The 19,018-nt window shown below is 39.0% G+C and overlaps 1 long non-coding RNA gene across 1 annotated transcript in view; it reads right to left on the bottom strand.

Moving 5' to 3' along the window:
* LOC148774994 (uncharacterized) overlaps nucleotides 1–19,018 on the bottom strand; it is a 322,880-nt gene that overhangs the window by 27,528 nt on the left and 276,334 nt on the right. The window contains exon 2 of the long non-coding RNA XR_016035207.1: nucleotides 2,874–2,964. This is a non-coding gene — a long non-coding RNA (uncharacterized LOC148774994). The remainder of the gene's footprint in view (nucleotides 1–2,873; nucleotides 2,965–19,018) is intronic.

Genomic DNA, 19,018 nt, shown 5'->3' with positions numbered 1-19,018 from the left:
AAAATAATGTCTCTGCTTTTTAATATGCTATCTAGGTTGGTCATAACTTTCCTTCCAAGGAGCAAGCTTCTTTTAATTTCATGGCTGCAATCAGCATCTGCAGTGATTTTGGAGCCCAAAAAAATAAAGTCTGACACTGTTTCCACCGTTTCCCCATCTATTTGCCATGAGGTGATGGGACCAGATGCCATGACCGTTGTTTTCTGAATGTTGAGCTTCAAGCCAACATTTTTACTCTCCTCTTGCACTTTCATCAAGAGGCTTTTGAGTTCCTCTTCACTTTCTGCCATAAGGGTGGTGTCATCTGCATATCTGAGGTTATTGATATTTCTCCCGGCAATCTTGATTCCAGCTTGTGCTTCCTCCAGCCCAGCGTTCCTCATGATGTACTCTGCATACAAGTTAAATAAGCAGGGTGACAATATATAACCTCGACATACTTCTTTTCCTATTTGGAACCAGTCTGTTGTTACATGTCTAGTTCTAACTGTTGCTTCCTGACCTGCATACAGGTTTCTCAAGAGGCAGGTCAGGTGGTCTGGGATTCCCATCTCTTTCAGAATTTTCCACATTTTGTTGTGATCCACACAGTCAAAGGCTTTGGCATAGTCAATGAAGCAGAAATAGATGTTTTTTGGAACTCTCTTGCTTTCTCCATGATCCAGCGGATGTTGGCAATTTGATCTCTGGTGCCTCTGCCTTTTCTAAAACCTGCTTGAACATCTGGAAGTTCACGGTTCACATATTGCTGAAGCCTGGCTTGGAGAATTTTGAGCATGACTTTACTAGTGTGTGAGATGGGTGCAATTGTGCGGTAGTTTGAATATTCTTTGGCATTGCCTTTCTTTGGGATTGGAATGAAGACTGACCTTTTCCAGTCCTGTGGCCACTGCTGAGTTTTCCAAATTTGCTGGCATATTGAGTGCATCACTTTCACAGCATCATCTTTCAGGATTTGAAATAGCTCAATTGGAATTCCATCACCTCCACTAGCTTTGTTCGTAGTGATGCTCTCTAAGACCCACTTGACTTCACATTCCAAGATCCCTGGCTCCAAGTGAGTGATTCCGCCATCGTGATTATCTTGGTTGTGAAGATCTTTTTTGTACAGTTCTTCTGTGTATTCTTGCCACCTTTTCTTTCTTAATATCTTCTGCTTCTGCTAGGTCCATACCATTTCTGTCCCTTATCGAGCCCATCTTTACATGAAATTATCCCTTGGTATCTCTAATTTTCTTGAAAAGATCTCTTGTTTTTCCTATTCTGTTGTATTCTTCTATTTCTTTGCATTGATTGCTGAGGAAGGCTTTCTTATCTCTCCTTGCTATTCTTTGGAACTCTGCATTCAGATGCTTATATCTTTCCTTTTCTCCTTTGCTTTTTGCTTCTCTTCTTTTCATGGCTATTTGTAAGGCCTCCTCAGACAGCCATTTTGCTTTTTTGCATTTCTGTTCCATGGGGATGGTCTTGGTCCCTGTCTCCTGTACAATGTCACGAACCTCCGTCCAGAGTTCATCAGGCACTCTATCTATCAGATCTAGACCCTTAAATCTATTTCTTACTTCCACTCTATAATCATAAGGGATTTGATTTAGGTCATATCTGAATGGTCTAGTGGTTTTCCCTACTTTCTTCAATTTAAATCTGAATTTGGCAATAAGGAGTTCATGATCTGAGCCACAGTCAGCTCCTGGTCTTGTTTTTGCTAACTGTATAGAGCTTCTCCATCTCTGGCTGCAAAGAATATAATCAATCTGATTTCGGTGTTGACCATCTGGTGATGTCCATGTGTAGAGTCTTCTCTTGTGTTGTTGGAAGAGGGTGTTTGCTATGACCAGTGCATTCTCTTGGCAAAACTCTATTAGCCTTTGCCCTGCTTCATTTCGTGCTCCAATGCCAAATTTGCCTGTTACTCCAACTGTTTCCTGACTTCCTACTTTTGCATTCCAGTCCCCTATAATGAAAAGGACATCTTTTTTGGGTGTTAGTTCTAAAAGGTCTTGTAGGTCTTCATAGAACCGTTCAACTTTGGCTTCTTCAGCATTACTGGTCGGGGCATAGGCTTGGATTACTGTAATATTGAATGGTTTGCCTTGGAAAAGAACAGAAATCATTCTGTCGTTTTTAAGATTGCATTCAAGTACTGCATTTCGGACTCTTTTGTTGCCCATGATGGCTACTCCATTTCTTCTAAGGGATTCCTGCCCACAGTAGTAGATATAATGGTCATCTGAGTTAAATTCACCCATTCCAGTCCATTTTAGTTCACTGATTCCTAGAATGTCTACGTTCACTCCTGTCATCTCCTGTTTGACTACTTCCAATTTGCCTTGATTCATGGACCTAACATTCCAGGTTCCTATGCAATATTGCTCTTTACAGCATCGGACCTTGCTTCTATCGCCAGTCACATCCACAACTGGGTATTGGTTTTGCTTTGGCTCCATCCCTTCATTCTTTCTGGAGTTATTTCTCTACTAATCTCCAGTAGCATACTGGGAACCTGCTAACATGGGGAATTCCTCATTCAGTATCCTATCATTTTGCCTTTTGATACTGTTCATGGGGTTCTCAAGGCAAGTATACTGAAGTGGTTTGCCATTCCCTTCTCCAGTGAACCACATTCTGTCAGACCTCTCCACCATGACCTGTCCATCTTGGGTGGCCCCACATGGCATGGCTTAGTTTCATTGAGTTAGACAGGTCTGTGATCCATGTGATCAGATCAACTAGTTTTCTGTGATTATGATTTCAGTGTGTCTGCCCCCTCATGCCCCCTCGCAATATCCACCGTCTTATTTGGGTTTCTCTTACCTTGGTCGTGGAATATCTCTTCACAGCTGCTCCAGCAAAGCGCAGCTGCTGTACCTTACCTTGGAAGTGGGGTAGCTCCTCTCTGCCACGCTTCTGCGTATAGTTGGTTGCGCCGGAGCCAGCATCCCTCGCGTCTGAGCCGCTGGAACTCTAAAGGTATTTAAAGTTTTTATTAAATCAGATGAGGTAAAATTATCCAGGTTATATCAAATATTGGGGAAAAAAACAAAGTTTTCAATGATTTCTGTTCTAAAATCTGACTTTTATCTAGAAAGTCATTGGGTGAAGACTGGGTGGTTATAGCTGCTCTTAGTGGGTTATTATTGGGAATTGGCATAAGGCCCCCCACCCACCAGAGAGCCTGACCCAATAAATATTTATTGAAAGAATGAGTAAATCAAAGTACAAATGTTAGACTTTCCTGAATTACAGCCTCTAAGAAGATAAAACCTTTAGTAAACAAACAGGCAATATTATTTAATAAGACCTTCTAAGGAAAGATATTTTCATTTCAAATACTGTTCTTCTCATTTCTGTTTTTGAATAAAAATAAGAAGTTATTGGGTTGGAGAATTTTAAAAGGTATGACTAATCAGATAGTCCTGAAGAGTTTTAAGATGAGATCAAGTTATAAACACACTTTCCCAGGTAATGTATGTTCTCTTAGATAATATAGAAAACTACAAATAGATATAGAGCTGAGGATGGTATTCAACTCTTGCCTGGATGAAGAAAAACGGCAATACACAACCCAACTAATACCCATTTACCAAAGCATAGTAACCCAGTGATGTCCAGGATACTAATCTTGTCCAATGCTTTATCAGCATCACCATACAGTGGCTTTGGATTAAATTCAAATGCAGCAAGCATTCCCATCCATGAACAGTACCATCCAGCTATGAACGAAGCAAGATCTTCTTCAGCTTGTTCAGTTCAGTTCAGTTCAGTTCAGTCGCTCAGTCGTGTCCGACTCTCCGCGACCCCATGAATCACAGCACGCCAGGCCTCCCTGTCCATCACCAACTCCCGGAGTTCACTCAAACTCATGTCCACAGAGTCGGTGATGCCATCCAGCCATCTCATTCTCCGTCGTCCCCTTTTCCTCCCGCCCCCAACCTTTCCCAGCATCAGAGTCTTTTCCAGTGAGTCAACTCGTCGCATGAGGTGGCCAAAGTATTGCAGTTTCAGCTTTAGCATCAGTCCCTCCAATGAACATCCAGGATTGATCTCCTTTAGAATGGACTTGTTACAGAAGCCTAAATAAAAGCTTAAGCTACCCAAATAGAAGCATCATTTCTTAGTTCTCCTTACATTGGACATTAGGGAGGGCCTTGTGGTTCTCTTAATGCTAACTTTTTGATGATGTATAAGCATGGGTATAGTATCTGCTTATAGTATCTGAAGGTATCCTATGTCCGAAGCACCAAGCAGAGGTGTATCTCTGACATAGACTAATGAATTTGATATAGGCATGGATTTGCTCTCTTGCAGAGATATGCACAGGTGCTCTCTTGCAGAGATATGCCCAGGTGACAAGAAAGCTAAGTGGTTATCAGTACTTTTTCTGAAACAGAAGCAGAATTCACTAGTTCTCTGGGTTCAGGGAAAGGAAGGTTGGAACACATGCTTTGCTTCTAGTTCTTCCATTTTACTAATTCTTCTAATTCTTTCATTTTACTGGAAATATTGACTAATAAATGATATATTGTTTTAAAGTAGTTATTTGGAAGCAACATGTAGATGAGATCATCAAGTTTATGAGTCACAGGATAAACAAAATTGAAAGGAAAGACAAGGGAAGCACTGCTGGAACTTATAAGTGTAGACTAGGCAGTGAAAGAGGATTGGAATCATGCTTCTACCACTTCTGAGTTCAGTGGCCAACAGCTAATTGCTTAACTGTCTGACTTTCCCTTTCTATGTCTATCAGGTGGAGGTAAAACTATCTACTATAAAGAGTAGTTACACGGTATAAATAAGGTAAAGTATGCCTACTGTCTGGCATACAAAGCAGGGATCTACTCATGCGAGAAGGAATGCTGTTGATGAATCAGGCAAATGTGCAGTGTTTGCGCTAAAAGTCTGTGTCAGTTCCTGAGAGTGGAGAGAATTGTAAAATGAACCATTTCAGCAGACTCACTAGCAACTGGTTTTCAACTTCTAAGAACTATACTTTGTTATGTACTCATGAAATTTGCTGAAACTATCAGCAGTCATATCCAACTGGCAAGTGTGGGGGTGAGCAGTTCGTAAGAAAGAGCTTTTGTATCTATGCCCTCATCTTTTCTCAGGCATTTTGTTGCCAGTAACAATAAGTTCTTCGTGTTCTTTTTGTCTGTGTTTATGTTTATCCATGCTAAACTAATAAGCAAATGGGAGATCTGACAGAGGCATGGCTTTTCTCACCTTCTGTCCTCACTATGTGCACAAATACACATACAGACACACAACCCCCTCAGAGACATACAGCATCAGACACACGGACACAGCTACCTATGAGACTGTATTCCTCAATGTATAATCTCATTTAAATTACAAGGAGCTACAGGGGCTCTCAAAGGTCCATCTAGTCAAAGCTATGGTTTTTCCAGTAGTCATGTATGGATGTGACAGGTGGACTATAAGGAAAGCTGAATGCCAAAGAACAGATGCTTTTGAACTGTGATGTTGGAAAAGACTCTTTTTTAAATTAATTAATTTATTTTAACTGGAGGCTAATTACTTTACAATATTGTAGTGGTTTTGCCATACATTGACATGAATCAGCCATGGGTGTATACATGTTCCCCAACCTGAAACCCCCTCCCACTGTCCCATCCCTCAGCATCATCCTAGTGCACTGTCCCCAAGCACCCTGTCTCATACACTGAACCTGGACAGGTGATCTATTTCACATATGATAATATACATGTTTCAATGCTATTCTCTCAGATCATCCCACCCTCGCCTTCTCCCAGAGTTCAAAAGGCTATTCTTTACATCTGTGTCTCTTTTGCTGTCTCGCATATAAGGTCATCGTTACCATATTTCTAAATTCCATATATATGCATTAGTATACTTTATCGGTATTTTTTCTTTCTGACTTACTTCACTCTGTATAATAGGCTCCAGTTTCATCCACCTCATTAGAACTGATTCAAATGCATTCTTTTTAATGGCTGAGTAATATTCCATTGTGTATATGTACCAAAGCTTTCTTATCCATTCGTCTGATGATGGACATCTAGGTTGCTTCAATGTCCTGGCTATTGTAAACAGTGCTGTGATGAACATTGGGGTACACGTGTCTCTTTCAATTTCGGTTTCCTTGGTGTGTATGCCCAGCAGTGGGATTGCTGGGTTGTATGGCAGTTCTATTTCCAGTTTTTAAGGAATCTCCACACTGTTCTCCATAGTGGCTGTACTAGTTTGCATTCCCACCAACAGTGTAAGAGTGTTCCCTTTTCTCCACACCCTCTCCAGCATTTATGGCTTGTAGACTTTTTGATAGAAGCCATTCTGATCAGCATGAGATGGTACTTCATTGTGGTTTTGACTTGCATTTCTATGATAATGGAGAAGACTCCTGAGAGTCCTTTGGACTGCAAGGAGATCCAACCAGTCCATCCTAAAGGAAATCAGTCCTGAATATTCATTGAAAGGACTGATGCTGAAGCTGAATCTCCAGCACTTTGGCCACCTGATGTGAAGAACTGACTCACTGGAAAAGATCCTGATGCTGGGAAAATTAAAGGCAGGAGAAGAAGGGGAGGACAGAAGATGAGATGGTTGGATGGCATCACTGACTCGATGGACATGAGTTTGAGTGAGCTCCAGGAGTTGGTGGTGGACAGGGAAGCCTGGCATGCTGTAGTCCATGGGGTCGCAAAGAGTTGGATATGACTAAGCGACTGAACTGAACTGACTGACAGGCGCTCCCAAATGATTTCCATAAGAATATGAGATACACTTGATTTTACAATCTGTAGATTAAATCCTGAAACAGATTTATGAAAAGTTTTTGGAATCTAGCTACACATTTGCTCTTATATGACATTAATTTGCACTGCCCTATACACTGATCTAAATCAGATATCTTGCAACTTACTTGATTTAATATATTTTTTTTTGAGCTATCAGGACTGTCAGCATGAGAATATTCTGTTCAAAATATGGCAACTTGGCAACTCATTTTAATAAAATAATAGATCTATATCTATATTCTATAGCTGGGCAGTAGTCAGACTATTTTAAGGGGGGAAAACAAACCTACGTTTCACTTATGATGCAAGACAGTGAAAATATGGTAGGGAAACAAAGAAGACGGAGTGCTCTCCTTATATAGGGAATAGAGGCAATGGAATGAGGTGGAGCCGACCGCGGTCGAGTGAGCAATGTTGCTGACAGTGACTCTCACACGAGTCATGCAGACCAGACAAACCACACTAGGAGGGCACCTGAAGCGCAGTTTCCACATTTCTATGGTGACCCAGAATCAAGATGTGAGGGCAGACCATTAAAATAATAGTAAAAAGGAGTAAGAAGTAAACAAATCCAGTAAAATGCCATGTATTATATCTGATCCATGATTTTATAAACCTCTGCCATTGCATGTACGCAGGGAAAAGAACATCTTGTGAACATTTTGGAGAAAATATTTTCCTAATGACATATATTCTATCAAGGGTGCCCTGGAAATGCCCCTCACTGGCTCCTATTCTGTGTTCCCTCATCTCAGGGATTTCGATGCATGCAGCAATTATGTCCCCAGCATCATGCATCCTGCCTTGCCTGGCGCATTACTCTACATACAAGCTTGCTCTCTAATGCTTCAGGGGGAAATTTACTCCACCTTTGTTCAGATCTTCATTTACCTTGAAAACACAAGTGCTGATGGTGAACACAGGAAAGACTGGCAAACGGGAATGATCTTGCAGACCAAGCTGCAGTTAATAGGCCAAAGTCAACAGGCTGAGAGGATTAAATGAGATAATGTCTGTGAAAATGCTTATAAACTAGAGCACACCAACACTGTTCTGAAGATAGAGTTGGTGAAACTTCAGAGATGCAAACGCAAATCCTAGCATCCACGTTACAATAAATCCATTGTATAAGTGTCAGATGAGGGAGATTTGGCTGGAGAACATTTCAATAGAAACCAGGAGTCTGACTGGGCTGTTGGAAAAACTTAGGTAATCTGCAATTACAGATCGACAGATCACATCTGGCTGCAGTGTTTATTTCTGGGAGCCGCGTTTTAAGAGCTATGGGCAAACTGAACCCCAGCCCCCTCACAGAAGAGAGGGACCACGTTAATAGGTTGGAAACCCTATCACATGAAGAATGGTTGAAAGAGATGGAAATAAAGAACTCTTCAAATATCGCAAGAGAAAATATTTGAAGTATGAAAGAATAGAACATGCCTGGGCTAGAAGTTATTTAGAGGCAGATTTTAATACAGGAAATAGCTTTCTAACCATGAAACCATGAGCATGTTGCAGGACAACCTTTCAACTTGGAGGAGCCTAACACTGTGGAGAAGGAAATGGCAACCCACTCCAGTATTCTTGCCTAGAGAATCCTGTGGACAGAGGAGCTTGGTGAACTGCTGTCCATAGGGTCGCACAGAGTCAGGCACGACTGAAGCGACTTAGCATGCATGCATGCATTGGAGAAGGACATGGCAACCCACTCCAGTGTTCTTGCCTGGAGAATCCTGTGGACAGAGGAGCCTGCTGGGCTGCCGTCTATGGGGTCGTGCAGAGTTAGACACGACTGAAGCGACTTAGCAGCAGCAGCAGCAACACGGTGTTGGAAATGCTCTCAAACGGTATCGCAGGAATAAGATGATGGAAAACACTGGATAAGGCAGTCTTCACTTCCGCAGAAGGGTGCCCTACAGACAAATGTCTGGGAGCAAGCACACGGAGTGGGAAGGCTGCTAGCTTTTTATCCCTAAGACGCAGGTTCTCCCCACCCGCGCCGGGTTCCTCATAGGCTGAGGACTACAGAGTCGCAATCTTCCCCGAATGTCGCTTTTTATTGGTCGATGGGGGCTATGAGTAATATGTGTAAGCTCCTGAGTGGATGATTTATATTAACTATTTCCCGCATCTCTTAGTTCTTTGCGCATGTCCAGGGAAAGCTCACAAAACCAGCCAAATTGTTCTTAGCAGGAAGAGGAACCAGGAAGGGAAGAGAACAAAAGACTGACAAGGAGCATTCATCTTAGGAATCTTACCCTCCTGTTTAACTATTCTAAAAAAATGAATATGAATCATTTCTTTATTTCTTACATTTTCTTCTTTGGTAGAAAAGACTGTATTTTTCTTACACATTATAACAATATCCTAGTACAGAAGGAGACGGTAACGTCAGAAAATCCTAAGAGCCCTACCCTAGACAGAAATAAAAAGTGTTTGGCATGTGTCCTTTTGGTTTTTATATGTGTTTATGTGTGTTGCTTCACAGGAAAACACTCACAAACATACATACACATGCATAAAAGGTCATATAACACATACAACCCAGAACCTGAAATTTTTCACTCCAGTTAACATGATAATCTTTCTGTACCTTGAGATGTAGCTTTTAAAGTAACTGTATAGTATTTCCTTACATTATTATATCATTATATTTTTAAACATCCTTTTTTGAACATTTGTGTTTTTTTCGACTTTTTCACCTTTTTAAGAAGCACTGTGTTGAACGTTCTTATAGATCAACTTTGTACATCCATTGACAATTCCTTTGGGTAATATCCCAGAAGTTCATATCAAAAGATATGAGCTGTTTAAGACTTTGGATACAGATTGTCAAGTTGCCCTCTAAAAGATTACATCAATTTGTTTCCAGTTATGGGGGTGGGGTTTGAACTAAAGAAAGGGAGTGAAGTGATAATCATCTTTTAGAGAAATTTTGGAAAAGTTTCCTGAATTTCCATGATGGTTGATATAATGCAAAAGCACTAAATATTATATCACAAAATATCAAGCAGCTAAAAATATGATAATATCTCTTTTTTGAATGTATATCTGTTTGTTCAGGTAACATTCCTAGAAATATTGAACTTCAGTCTCATTATTTCAGAGTCCCTTTTGCAGGTCCCTAAAATTTTACCACTGTAATCATCTGAGAGTAGGAGTCAGGTTAGATTGCCTATATATCTGAAGGTACCATTGAGTGTTTCATAAAGACAACTCTTCTGCTGCTGCTGCTGCTGCTAAGTCACCTCAGTCGTGTCCAACTCTGTGTGACCCCATAGACGGAAGTCCACCAGGCTCCCCCGTCCCTGGGACTCTCCAGGCAAGAACACAGGAGTGGGCCGCCATTTCCCTCTCCAATGTGTGAAAGTGAAAAATGAAAGTGAAGTCGCTCAGTTGTGTCCAACCCTTAGCGACCCCATGGACTGAAGCCTACCAGGCTCTTCCATCCATGGGATTCTCTAGGCAAGACAACTCTAGTATAAAATAAATCATAAAATCTCTGTACAGTCTCTGATTGACCTAAATACAGTTATGAACAATAATGAAAATGTATATCTAGCATCAAGCATGTATCATGTAGCTGATCAATGGGCACACTCTGAATGGATACATGAATTATTAAATTAATATTTTTATTAATACTTGAGATGTGGACACTGATGTTCAGATGATTGCATTTTTTGAGAACAAAAAATAAATTCTCTCATGTATAAAATGAAATGAAACATATTAGTATTTGATTACATTCCATAAGAAACTAAGATGGTTATTTAGCTATCTGAGGGAATTGAAGGACATTGATTCAACTACTAATAGGAAAACAACAGTTGTCCTTCTAGGTCCTTTAAGAGATAATGAATGTTACAGATTTTAAAGAAGAAATCAACGAACCAACACATTTGGAGGGATAAAAGTAGATTAAAAAGATTGTAGTTTCAAGGAAATTAAATTGAAAGATCTTTGGTTTACACAGTAACTATGATAGCGGTGAATGTATATAGATAAATGCTCACTCTTCTTAGTTCTTAAAATCAAATTAGTTGACTTCTACTCCTGGATTTACTGTCCTTCCTGAAACATCCAGAAAAGCAAGATAAAAATACTTGAAAAAATGAGTTTCAAGATATTGGATGCTAGGCAGCACAGGTTAGTCTCCTAAGAGATAAGGACAAACATGATGAGCCCAACTCAGTATTTTCCAGGCTGTTTGTGATACAGGCAGAGCCTGAGAGCCCTTATGTTGAAGAAATACAGCATAGAACCCAGGGAGACAAAGAGGCCAGAGTCACATAGCAACAGAGAGGAGACAGCTGAATAGAGAGACCTAGAGATCTGCAACCCTCACTCCTGCATTCTGCAGAGCAATGATAAGTACTAAGATTGGAAAGAAAAATGTCCAGAAGGATTAGAAGGACCAGGACTTCACGCTCCCACAGGGCTGAGAAGACAAGCTTCTCCACAAGGCAAAGAGCGTTCAGAAGAGTCATGCATTTGTATCAAGGAATAATTAGCCCCAGTCTCAACACTGCTTCAGTCAACCTAACACCTCTTAAGATCAATGCTCACCTTCTCCCAAATCAAATTTTTCCAAGTAACAAAGTTCAAGATTTATAGAAATATGAAAGTATATAACACCCAACAAGCTAAAATTTGCAAAATATGACATTAAATATTACAAGGAATGAAAGAAGAAAGAAAATATGACCAATAACAAGGGTGAAAAATAATCAAAACCAACCTAGTACTGACACAGATGATAGAATTGCAAGATAAAAACATTAAGAGTAATTATAGCTGATTGTTGATGCTTAAACCATTAAGTAGTGACATGGAAGATATAAAATGAGTCCCAAATTTCAACAGGTGAACTCCATAATACATAAGAAAAAACACACTCTGGAGAGGACTAACAGCAATTAGTCATTACAGAAGAAAAAAATCAGAAATCCAAAGACATAGTAATGAAAACTATCTAATCTGAAAAGCAGATAAAAAAATGTTTTTGTTAACTGAAAAGATTGCTGGTGAATTTAGGGCAACTTTTAATAACATAATATAATATAGTTAGAGTCCCCAGTGACAGGCAAGAGAAAAAGACGCAGAAAAAAAAAATGTAAGAAATAATGAGTTTTGAAAATATATAACTTTTATATAACTCTGTTATTGACTTTTAATTTAATTCCATTGTGGTTAGACAGCATAGTTTGTGTGACTCAGATCTTTTATATTTATTGAGACATATTATGACTTACCCAGAGTAGGTCTTTCTTGGTAAATGTTGTCTAAAATAACATGCAGTCTGCTCTTTTGGGGTATAGTCTTCTATGAACATCAAGTAGGTCAACTCTGTTTTTGGTGGTTTCAGGTTTTCCATATTTATTTGTATATTATATGATCTCTTTTTAAAAAATGCAATGGAATCTATGAGAAAGCTATTAGAACTAAAACATGAATTTAGGAAGGTTGAATGACACAAGATCAATATAAAAATAAATCATATTTCTATATACTGGTAATAAATGATAAGATATTTAAACCTAAAAACCAATACTAGGTACAATAGCATCAAAAATACTAAATATTTAAAGATAAATTGTACTAAAGATGCATGAGACCTATACACTGAAAACTAAAAAACACTGCTGAGAGAAACTTTACAAGGCCTAAACAAATAATATTTTATTCATAGGTTAAAGTACTCAATATTGTTAAAATGCCAATTCACAAATACCTATAGGTTCAATGCAATCTTTTTTTTTTTTTTGCTGGGTCATATGGAAACTTTATTTTTAGTTTTTTTTTTTAATTGGAGGCAAATTACTTTACATTAATATATTGGTTGGTTTTGCCATACATTGACATGAATCCGCCCCGGGTGTACATGTGTTCCCCCTCTTGAACCCCCCTCCCACCTCCCTCTTCCCCATATCCTCCCTCCAGGTCATCCCTGTGCACCAGCCCCAAGCATCCGGTATCATGCGTCGAACCTGGTCTGGTGATTCATTTCACATATGATAATATACATGCTACAATGCCATTCTCCCCAATCATCCCACCTTCACCCTCTCCCACAGAGTCCCAAAGACTGTTCTATACACCTATGTCTCTTTTGCTGTCTCGTATACAGGGTTAAGGTTACCGTCTTTCTAAATTCCATATATATGCGTTAGTATGCTGTATGGATGTTTTTCTTTTCAGGCTGACTTCACTCTGTATAATAGGCTCCAATTTCATCCACCTCATTAGAACTACTCAAATGCATTCTTTTTGATGGCTGAAAAATACTCCATTGTGTATATGTACCAAAGCTTTCTTATCCATTCATATGCAGATGGACATCTAGGTTGCTTCCATGTCCTTGCTATTATAAACAGTGCTGCGATGAACATTGGAGTACATGTGTTTCTTTCAATTCTGGTTTCCTCGGAGTGTATGCCCAGGAGTGCGATTGCTGGATCATATGGCAGTTTTATTTCCAGTTTTTTGAGGAATCTCCACACTGTTCTCCATAGTGGCTGTACTAGTTTGCATTCCCACCAACAGTGTAAGAGGGTTCCCTTTTCTCCACACCCTCTCCAGCATTTATTGCATGTAGACTTTGGCATCTCTGTAGAAATATATAAGTTGATTCCAAAATTCATATGGAAATGCTATATGGAAATTCACATAGAAAAGTCAAAGGATCCAGGATAACCAAACCAACTTTGAAAAAGAACAAAGTTGGAAGACTAAAACTGCCTGATTTCAAGATTTATAATAAAACTATAATTAAAAAGGCAATGTGGCATCAGCATCTAAATGACCAAATAGATCAATGAAACATAACAGAGCCTAGAAACATGTTTGTTCATATATACATGGACAAATGATTTTTGACCAAGATGCTAAGGTGATTCTATGTACAATGAACAGTCTTTTCAACAAATGAAGCTCGAATAATTGGATATCCATACACAAAAAGTAGATAAAATAAATCTTGACAAATACCTTTTATCATATATAAAAATAACTCAAAATGGATCATAGTCCTATTTTTAAAACTAAAACTATGCAACTTCTAGTACAAAAAAGGAGAAAATCTTTGTGATGTTTCTCACCTTTGATTAGTCAAAAAATTGTTAGATATAAGGCTAAAAACAAAATCCATAAGAGAAAAAAATAATCTGTACGTCTTCAAAGTTAAAAACTGCTCCTCTTTGAAAGATTCTGACAGGAGACTGAAAACACATAGAACAGGAGGCAATATTTGCAAATCACATATCTAATAATGGATACGACATCTACAGGAGCTTCTGTAGTGTCCAGTTAAGACTATATCTAGAGTTATGCTACCAATGACTGTTCGTGTATAATTCTTTGCATGTTTTTAAACTATTTCCTGTTTTTAAATCATTTCTAAATGATTCAATTATTTTATCTGTAAAAACAGGAAATTTAGAATCCCTACCTCAAAGATTGTTGTGAGGATTCAATGCATTAATTAATGTCGAGCTCATAGGCTAGTACCTTCCCTGGTGGCTCGGATGGTAAAGAATCCTCCTGCAATGCAGGAGACCTGGATTGGGAAGATCCCCTGGATGAGGGCATGGCAACCCACTCCAGTATTCTTGCCTGGAGAATCCCCATGGACAGAGGAGCCTGGTGGGCTACAGTCCATGGGGTCGCGGAGAGTTGGACATGACTGAGCGATTAAGCGCAGCACAGCATGGTCACTTTCACTGTGTTAGTGGCTCAGCCATGTCTGACTCTTCAAACCCATGGACTATACCCCACCAGGCTCCACTGTCCTTGGAATTCTCCAGGCAAGAATACTGGAGTGAGTTGTCATTCTCTTCTCTAGGGGATCTTCCTGACCCAGGGATTGAACCAGGATCTCCTGCACTGTGAGAGGATTCTTTACAATTCGAGCTACCAGAGAGGGAACAAATAATGAGAGAGAAAACAAACCCATAATTATTTACCTGTATGATATGTGAGAGATTAGAATTACAGTCATCTCTAGTGGTAGTCATACTTTTAAATATTGGCCTGAGAATTAGTTTCTGTCAAAATATAAGCAAGAAAACCTACTGTACTGACTCACTGGACGTAAATGAAATCTGTATACATGAAGAACATTTATCTTCTAAGAGTTAAAATTCTATTCTTTGCTACGACCATCATTTTTCCATGTGGCTGAGAAATCACATGAAGAAAAGGACAATCAAACATCTGACTTCAAGTGAAGTTTAACCTCGGGTGTAAGACAGCAAGTCTTGGTCTCAAAAAACAGATGTGTCGGGAAATAAATCCTGAACAGGAAAGCAAAATGTGATTCTATGATTTTCTGCTTTTGCTAAGAGTTGATCAAAATGCATTATTATCTATGATCAAAAAAAAAAAAACTCAGGAAAAATTCACATCAAATAAAAATGTTGGATTGACCAACTTTTAAACAATCTATTGACTTACCTATTAATAAAAGAGATCATGGATTTTTTAAATAGCCTCTATGGTTCCTGGTTTTATAAGTGATACACAGATTCAAAGTGCTTTACAGTTCTCCATATGGAAGCTGCAGGGAAGTAAGGGCTCTCAGTGTGACAGTCACCATGTCTGGAACCCACCTCACACATCCACTACTAGGGTCCCTTTCAATTGAGCAGTAACGCCACTAGGATCCATGTATCTTCCCAGTTGTCTCTGTAGTTAATGGGTTTCTAATAGCACAAACATATTCATTTCAAGGAACAGAGCTATAAGCTAGATATAAACCGAACAGAAGTTTAAAGAGAAATAACAGAAGTCTGTGTCACTTCAAAAGTCAATTTGGGAGAAGTATTAGATTGCTTTGGAACAGCTTTATCTGCATATGCAACTGAATTTCAGCATGAGGCACTCTGCTGCTCAAAAGTGAAGACTGTCTCATACACTTCTGCACTGGAAAGCAATCCTCACATTTATTTCCAAGCTATTATTCACATATCTCTCATTGTTTCTTATGAATTAGTCTGGACACATCTCTTTTAAGCAGAAATGGAAACATTTTCAGGAACAGAGAGTTTGTTAAGCTCTTGTTTACCTTGGAAAACTGGTATTGCAATTCCAAGCAAACACAAATTACCCATGGCTCTCTTTGGGACCATTGCATACTATGCTGTTAAAAGCATTTACAACTGTTTGGAGATGGTATGGTGAGGTTTATAGCTCAGACATGCAAAGGAAGCACTCTTCTTCGGCATATAAAATGTCTAGACTCAGAAGGATGATCTCAGCCATCACAGCAGCCTGGTTTCTGCTAGGAAGTTTTTTCTTCAGCATAAACTGTCTAATAGATGACACAAAATCTCAAAGCAAGACTAGCAGTGTGAACGGCAAACCAACAACATTCTTTTTGCTCAGATCTTACATGTACTCATTCAAAACTGCAACTTACCAAATGTTTCCCATTTATCCATTAGATTGGTAAATATTTATTAAGCATCAAGTAAGTGCCAGGCACTATTATACAACAGTGAATAACACAATACCAGCTCTCAAGGAAGGAGCTTAGGATCTATGGCAATAATTCTTAAGGGCAGGACTTTTTCTCACTAATGGAGGTTTATCTTATTCCTAAAGGTGTGGGGTTTTTTTGTTTGTTTTTTAAAGGAGACTTGTGGCGATGGAAATCAATTTATCAGGTTTCTATCTTAGATCCCCAGAGAATGTTAGTGAGTCTTCAGATGGAGAGGTAAGACATGCTCTATTCTGTCCATTCCCTGTTTGAGAAATAAGATAGAGAAGACGAGGAAGGGGCAGAAGACCAAGAGGGTCAGACTTCTTTGATAATTTGCATGTGGAAGAGTCCCTTTAGAACATTCCCACCCCTTTGCATAAATATGCACAGAAGCCCTGTCTAGTTATAAGCGTCCAGCCTGCCCTTATTGGGTGTGAAGACTGAAGTCAGCATTGCAGAATCTGGTATTTCAAATTGGCAGAGATGGGCACGGAAACCCCACAGAGGTTTCACAGCTGCATGACTGTTGCCGAAGAAGTGACTCATCCACCTCAGAATGCATTGCTAACTATGAGGTCAACTTCAGAGCAGGCCACAGCAGTCAGCTAGAGCTCCAATGGGGGACATGAATTCTTCAGACATAAGAGAGAATCTTTCCAGTCAAACAGAAAAAGAGAAGCATGGCTAGAGAAAATAAAGTGAACTTTTACCAGAAGTTTATGAACAGAACCAATTCAGCAAGTCTAGGCAAGCTCATTCTGACTTTGGGAGCTTGAATAAAATAAACATTTTTTTTTCCTGCCAAGAAAATAAACAAGTTTGTAGAAAGTGGCACACAGAGGCTATAAATGAAACTGAATGAGTTTATGCAGGAACTCTTGATTTTCTCTAGTGATGCCCTAATATGCTGTTTTTTATGCAATTCTCATGGTTGAACTGTCCACTAACCAGCTCCATGTGCTTTACTAGGGCCATTGTTAAGATGTGCCCTTCAGGTACTTCACCTTCAGAATGCTACTGAATCATCAAAACAATTGTTCAATGCTGCTTTGGGGTCAATCCAATTTTATTGACTAGTGAATGACTTTCCTTACAAAAAATCAAGATAGAATTGAACAACAAAAAAATCCAAACCTGGACTAGAAGGACTCTCTTCCAACTTCATTTTTGAGTTACTTCTTTTATTGACAAAATACAACTTTGGATAACCAAAATACAGAAAGGTTTTATGATAGAATATTTTCAAAAAGAGTGAAAACAATGTTTCTTGAGTTGCCAGACTGGGGGTGACATGCTAGTGAGCACTAGGGACAGCAACCTTAAAAAAATTAATGGTAACAGCCTCGATGATGGGAAGTCTGCCTTCTCTGGCCTCACCCTATTGGGAAAGGCTCTTTGTCTACTAAGCAGCATTACCAGGTGAGGACACAAAAAACTGCTGACTCTGTACTCCACCCAATACAAAAGAGATTCTGTGCCAGTAGAAATTTTGATTGTTTTACTCACAGCCATATACCCAATATCAGGAAAAATTCATATCACATAATGTGTGCACAGTATATATTTGTAAATGCATAGGATTGATTGGCAGTTTTTACCTACATAGGGATATTGTGATTCAATTTATCAAAGAAGCTTAACTTCTTTGTAGTTAATGCCCCTTTATTATTTGAAGGACTCGTAGATCCAAACTACTTTGAGACAGGGTTTTTCTGAAAATGTATATATTTCTTTTTGGTCAGGTGTGTGTAGGATTATTATAACCAAACTTGATTTGAGAAGTAGTGAAGACCAAGTGATGAGCACTGTTCAGGAATCTTAGATGGAATTTAGCATGTCCGCAAAGGTGGTGAGGTCAGAGATGAAACCAGAGGGAAGGTCTTTAATAAGCCTATGCTAGAAGGAGAGTCATCAAGAAGCAAAACTGAGTCAGGATGTGGGTTGAAAGGGGAAGCTGGGTACCATCACTATTGAAGTCCTAGGTCATGTGGGTTCAGGATGACAGAAGACTTCTGCTTGCTTCCTTCCTGATAGGAGAACAGAAGCCAGCCACTAAAGATGGGGAGGAGAGATAGGCATCCAGGTAAAATAATTATGTGGAAGGAGCTGGTTGGTATAAAATAACTCTGTGATTATAAGTTTAGCCTTTATTTTCCATGGTAATTGGGGCTTGGAAAAAATGATCATGCATAAATTTCAAGTTTTCTATTAGAAATAAATAGCTTTAGAAATAGTGTATTCCACCAAAGTAAATAATTTTATGGACTAACATCAAACACACACAGACACACAAGATCTCTAAATCCTATAAGGTGATTGTATCTTTCCCTTCTAGTTTATGGCTATTGCTGGAAGTGATCACCAAAACCAAAATTAACTCAGAGGCTCAAGACTCCAGCTGTTGAATAATCAGTCTGGGGACTTCCAGCTAAAAAGTTCCTAGGACATTATTTAAGCTGCCAGCTCATTTACTCCACGTATGAAATCTTCCCTCTTCTTTGGATCAAGCAAGACCTCTATTCAGCTGTGTTTATTCTTTTATATTTTCCACTTCATTGACCAACTCTCAAATAATCTTTCTGAAACTTTGACACAATAAGTAAAAAAAAAAAAAGAGGGAATAGATGAGAACTATGTAAATGCTGTTGTATAATATATATCTGTGATAATTCTACTACTTAGGGAATACCTTTTCAATTAAGAAAAATACTACAAAGTAGTCCAAATCATAGCTTTGCTCCCCATGAGAGCCTTTTCA

This window comes from Moschus berezovskii, chromosome 18 (genome assembly GCF_049115385.1).
Source record: "Moschus berezovskii isolate FMDL1 chromosome 18, NW_MosBer_1.0, whole genome shotgun sequence".
NCBI classification, from domain to species: domain Eukaryota; kingdom Metazoa; phylum Chordata; class Mammalia; order Artiodactyla; family Moschidae; genus Moschus; species Moschus berezovskii.
This window is presented reverse-complemented; position numbering and strand designations above follow the sequence as displayed.